This window comes from Poeciliopsis prolifica, unplaced genomic scaffold (genome assembly GCF_027474105.1).
Source record: "Poeciliopsis prolifica strain line A6 unplaced genomic scaffold, Auburn_PproV2 SCAFFOLD116, whole genome shotgun sequence".
In the NCBI taxonomy this organism is placed as follows: domain Eukaryota; kingdom Metazoa; phylum Chordata; class Actinopteri; order Cyprinodontiformes; family Poeciliidae; genus Poeciliopsis; species Poeciliopsis prolifica.
In genome coordinates, this window is record NW_026562491.1 from 159,190 (window position 1) to 165,189 (window position 6,000).

The window sequence follows — 6,000 nt, forward strand, 5'->3', positions numbered from 1 at the left end:
ATATTGATTAGATCAAAAATGAACTTTGATTGATGATCAATTATATAGAATTATTCACAGAAATATCAATAATTATATCATTAAAATACCTCAATGTCTCCAGTCTGCAGCCTTCAGTCTGTAGAAAACCACAGAGATCCTTCAGTCCAGAATCTTCCAGGTTGGTTTCGCTCAGGTCCAGATCTGTCAGATGGGTCGGGTTGGACTTCAGAGCTGAGAACAGAGACGTCCAGCTGGTCTCTGAGAAACTGCAGAACCACAATCTGAATAAAGAATAAAAGATGTGAACCAACAGGATGCAGTTAAAACTGAAATATGAACAAATCAATAATAAAATGTATAAATTAATTTCCCTGAATGTAAAAGAAACATGATGAACTGATTCTAACATCTGATCCAGTCAAACTGGTTTAAAGAGTCCAAACCAGCAGAACCAGAACATTTGATCAACAAAGAAAGTCAAAGTTTGTCTCAAAGTTTCTGAGGATCTTAAACTCAGTGGATGTTTTTCTCTCCATGTTTCCTTCCAGGCTCTGGATTCTCCGACTGCTCTGTCCATCATTGATCTGCTGATATTTTATGGCTCCAGTTTTTCTTCATTAATCTATTAATGATGTTTTTCTTGCTGCTTGTATTTGAACTGCAGCTCATTGCTCAGTATGACAGATGGAAACGGGTTGATTTCAATCCTTTTATCATATCATCACATTCTGAAAGTTGATCATTTTGTGCTGATTCAGTTTCTGAACCATCAACTAGAAAATATTGATCCTTTTCTCTGTGAGGTCATTGTGGGTCATTTGGTTCTGGTTCTGAATCGTTCATCAGAGACGCTGCAGAAATGGGAATATTGATCAGGATATCAGCTTCTTTAATCTGGTCTAGTTAAAGCACTGCAACACCTGGACTCTGTGAACCTGGACTGGATCATCATCAACTAATAGCAGAAGATTTAAAACTAATGTGGGATTTATGGATCTTAATAAAGGGACATTTCATGATGACCTTTGACCTGCTTGACCTGAGGGGGATTTCTACACACTGGGGTCCAAATGCTGTCCTGTTCTGACCTCAGATCAGCAGGTCCAACTCAGTTACACAGAGAAACTAAATTAAACTCTGGATCCAGGAACAAACTCAGAAAATATTGATTAGATCAGAAGAAATGAACTTTGATTGATGATCAATTATATAGAATTATTCACAGAAATATCAATAATTATATCATTAAAATACCTCAATGTCTCCAGTCTGCAGCCTTCAGTCTGTAGAAAACCACAGAGATCCTTCAGTCCAGAACCTTCCGGGTTGGTTCTGTACAGGTCCAGTTCTGTCAGATGGGTCGGGTTGGACTTCAGAGCTGAGAACAGAGACGTCCAGCTGGTCTCTGATGAACTGCAGTGATACAATCTGAATAGAGAATAAAAGATGTGAACCAACAGGATGCAGTTAAAACTGAAATATGAAGAAATAAATAATAAAATGTATAAATTAATTTCCCTGAATGTAAAAGAAACATGATGAACTGATTCTAACATCTGATCCAGTCAAACTGGTTTAAAGAGTCCAAACCAGCAGAACCAGAACATTTGATCAACAAAGAAACTCAAAGTTTTCTATCAGTCTGGATGAGTTGAGCTATTTCTGCTGGTTCCTGATCATCAGACCCGACTTGGTAACTGGATCAGAACCAGTCAGGTTCTTCATTAATGGCTTTGGGTTCCTATTAAAGCTGCTGAAAGCCAATGGAGGCCATTATTTCCTCAGGAGACGGTTCCTCTCTGACCCGGCCCAACAGAACCACAGCCTCAGGACAAAGCTGAGGAACCTGCTGCTGCTGCAAACCTCACTTTCATTCATTGCATCTAGATTTGCTTTTCTACAATCAGTGGTTTCTTAGACGTTCATTAATGAGGATTTGAACTCGTCAGTGTTTGTGGCTCTGGAGGATCAACATTTCATTCTGATGTAAAGAATCAGAAATAAAAGCATCTGAATCTTTACCAAACTGAAACATCTCCATCATTCATTCACAGCATTTCAATTATTTTACTCATTTTGTTCATCAAAAACATTTTAAAGAGAAAAACTGAAAACAAAGTTCAATAATCTCAAAGTCTGAAATAAGAAAATAATTAATAAGGTCAAAAGTTTTAGAGATTTTATTCTCATGATTAAACAGGTTGTTTTAAAATAATATATATTAACATTAAATTGATTAACTATTGATTAAAGTATCAATAAATGATTTTATTGAATAAATAGAGAAAACAAACCTCAGATTCTTCACTTTACTGACTGAATTCTCCAGGATCTCAACCAGATGCTTCATATCAGATTCTCCACCATAACTTATGTCGATCCGATTTATTTCCAGTTCAGTCAGATCTGGGTTGGACTTCAGAGCCGAGGCCAAAACTTCACATTCAGCATTATCGAGCAAACAGTCACCAAGTCTGTGATTAGAGAAGAAATAAATTCAGTTCTAATGAAATCAATCTGGATCATAAACAGACTAAAATATGATAACAGTGATGTCATCATCTGATCATCATCTGATCAATATCTACTGAGTTTGACCCCACAGAGAATCTGTGCAGTTCCTGGTTAGAGTTCAGGTTCTGCTTCTGGTCCAGGTTCTGGTTCTGGTTCTGGTTCTGGTCCAGGTTCTGGTTCTGGTTCTGGTTCAGGTTCAGGTTCTGGTTCTGGTTCTGGTCCAGGTTCTGGTCCTGGTTCTGGTCCTGGTTCTGGTCCAGGTTCTGGTTCTGGTCCAGGTTCTGGTTCAGGTTCTGGTTCTGGTTCTGGTCCAGGTTCTGGTCCAGGTTCTGGTTCTGGTCCAGGTTCTGGTTCTGGTCCAGGTTCTGGTCCAGGTTTTGGTTCTGGTCCAGGTTCTGGTTCTGGTCCAGGTTCTGGTCCAGGTTCTGGTTCTGGTCCAGGTTCTGGTTCTGGTTCTAGTTCTGGTCCAGGTTCTGGTTCTGGTTCTGGTTCTGGTTCTGGTCCAGGTTCTGGTTCTGGTTCTGGTCCAGGTTCTGGTTCTGGTTCTGGTTCAGGTTCTGGTTCTGGTTCTGGTTCTGGTCCAGGTTCTGGTTCTGGTTCTGGTCCAGGTTCTGGTTCTGGTTCTGGTCCAGGCTTCATGTCCTCAGACCTTCAGCTGCAGTCAGATGTTGAAGATCTTCTATCATCAGTGAAGGAAAGTTCAGTTTCTCTGCAGCAGCTGATGAAGAGGCTGACTGAGCTGAATGAAGGAAACGACTGGAGATGATGGAGAGGAGGAGGAACTGCTCACAGCTCTGACTTGGACTAGACCGTTTAGACCAAGCAGGAAGTGAGTTATAAATGAAGTGAGCAGAACAGGAAGTCCAGCTGCTGTGGACCTCTGGCATCTCTGGGTTTGTTGAGCCACTATCTGCTGCATCATCATGAATAATAGTAATATATTGTATAGAAACATGTTTCCCAGCAGCAGGTTATTAAATGCTGCCACAGAGGAAACTGGGAGCAGAACAAACACATGATGCTCCAGTTCTGTCTCCGTTCATCTGCTGGATTTGATGCTTTAACAAAGTAGAAAGTGGACAGTCGTCAACCTGCTGCAGCTAAAAGCTTCACGTTGTTCTGGTCGTCCTGCAGAGCAGCAGCAGAACCGGTCCTGCTGCTCCTTCCGGTCTGAACCGTCTGGACTGGGTCAGAACCGGGTCCAGGTGACCCAGGATCTGCAGATGATCCTCATTAATATGTCTGCACACATTGAGATGAGACAGACTGATAAACTCTCAGTCCATCAGTCTGATCTACTATAGTGATGATATGGATCATGGTGGACAGAACCAGAACCAGAGTGTTTGGGTCCATTTTTCATGATGAAGCAGTGAAATTTCTCCAGTAACTAGAAGATGTTGGGATCCATTTTCTGCTGCATGGTTCATAGAGAATCTCCTGATTCAATGTGTTGACAGTAAGTAATGATTATTAGGAACATTTTGGACTCAAAGTATCAGATATTGATATGAAACTGGAACTTTCACTAAAATCATTTTCTGGTCTCCAGCAAAATTAAAACGTCTCAGACAGCAGAGGCGGAGACAGAGGGGTGGCAGGGATTGCATTTGCCACCCCCAACAGAGGCAAAGACCCGGGCCGGACCAGCGCCGGACCAGGGACAGACCCAGGCCAGGAAAGGGCCGGATCCGGGCCAGACCAGGGCCTGGAAAGGGCCGGATCCGGGCCGGACCAGCGCCGGACCAGCGCCAGACCAGGACCGGACCCGGGCCAGACCAGCGCAAGACCAGGGCCGGACCAGGGCCAGCCCAGGGCCAGATCCGGGCCGGACCAGTGCAAGACCAGGGATAGACCCGGGTCCGGAAAGGGCCGGACTCGGGCCGAACCTGGGCCGGACCAGGGCCGGGCCACGGCAAAACAGGGGCCAGAAATGGGCCGGATCCGGGCCGGACCCGGGCCAGACCAGCGCAAGACCAGGGCCAGACCAGTGCCGGATCCGGGCCGGACCAGGGCCAGGCCACGGCAAAACCAGGGACGGACCCGGGCCAGGAAAGGGCCGGACCCGGGCCAGACCAGCGCAAGACCAGGGCCAGACCAGGGCCGGATCCGGGCCGGACCAGGGCCAGGCCACGGCAAAACCAGGGACGGACCCGGGCCAGGAAAGGGCCGGATCCGGGCCAGACCCGAGCCAGACCAGCGCAAGACCAGGGACAGACCCGGGCCAGGAAAGGGCCGGACCCCGGCCAGACCAGGACCGGACCCGGGCCAGACCAGGACCGGACCCGGGCCAGACCAGGGCCAGCCCAGGGCCAGATCCGGGCCGGACCAGCGCAAGACCAGGGATAGACCCGGGCCAGGAAAGGGCCGGACTCGGGCCGAACCTGGGCCGGATCCGGGCCGGACCAGGGCCGGGCCACAGCAAAACCAGGGCGAGAAAAGGGCCGGATCCGGGCGGACCCGAGCCAGACCAGCGCAAGACCAGGGACAGAACCGGGCCAGGAAAAGGCCGGATCCGGGCCAGACCAGGGCCGGACCAGGGTCAGCCCAGGGCCAGATCCGGGCCGGACCAGCGCAAGACCAGGGATAGACCCGGGCCAGGAAAGGGCCGGACTCGGGCCGAACCTGGGCCGGACCAGGGCCAGGCCACGGCAAAACCAGGGCCAGAAAAGGGCCGGATCCGGGCCGGACCCGGGCCAGACCAGCGCAAGACCAGGGCCAGACCAGGGCCAGCCCAGGGCCAGCCCAGGGCCAGATCCGGGCCGGACCAGCGCAAGACCAGTGATAGACCCGGGCCAGGAAAGGGCCGGATCCGGGCCGGACCAGGGCCTGGAAAGGGCCGGATCCGGTCCGGACCAGGGGCAGGCCACGGCAAAACCAGGGACGGATCCGGGCCAGACCAGGGCCTGGAAAGGGCCGGATCCGGTCCGGACCAGGGCCGGACCCGGGCCAGGAAAAGGCCGGATCCGGGCCGGACCAGGGCCAGGCCACGGCAAAACCAGGGACGGACCAGGGCCAGGAAAGGGCCGGACCCGGGCCAGACCAGCGCAAGACCAGGGACAGACCCGGGCCAGTAAGGGCCGGACCAGGGCCGGACCCGGGCCAGACCAGCGCAAGACCATCATTTGTATATGGACCCCTGTGATAAAGCCTTGCTCACCCTTTGGCCACCCCTTGAAAAAAAGTCGAGCTCCGCCACTGCAGACAGAAACAGTTTATATTAAAATCCTGTTTTATGAATCATGTTTGGTGGATGAATCATAAAATGTGACAGATGAGAGACGTCTGATCATGCAGAGTGTTTCTGACTCCATTTGGGTCATGAACCAAAGAAACCCTGTGGAGAATCAACAATAATTATAGTTTATTAATGACACTAAATTTAACAGATTTCAGGAAAAACGACTCAAAGATGATTTGAACCAGAACAACACAGAGGATTTTTCTCCCTGGATTTTATGGGACGAAGCAAAAACTTTAATTATCTGGTTCTCTAACGAGAAA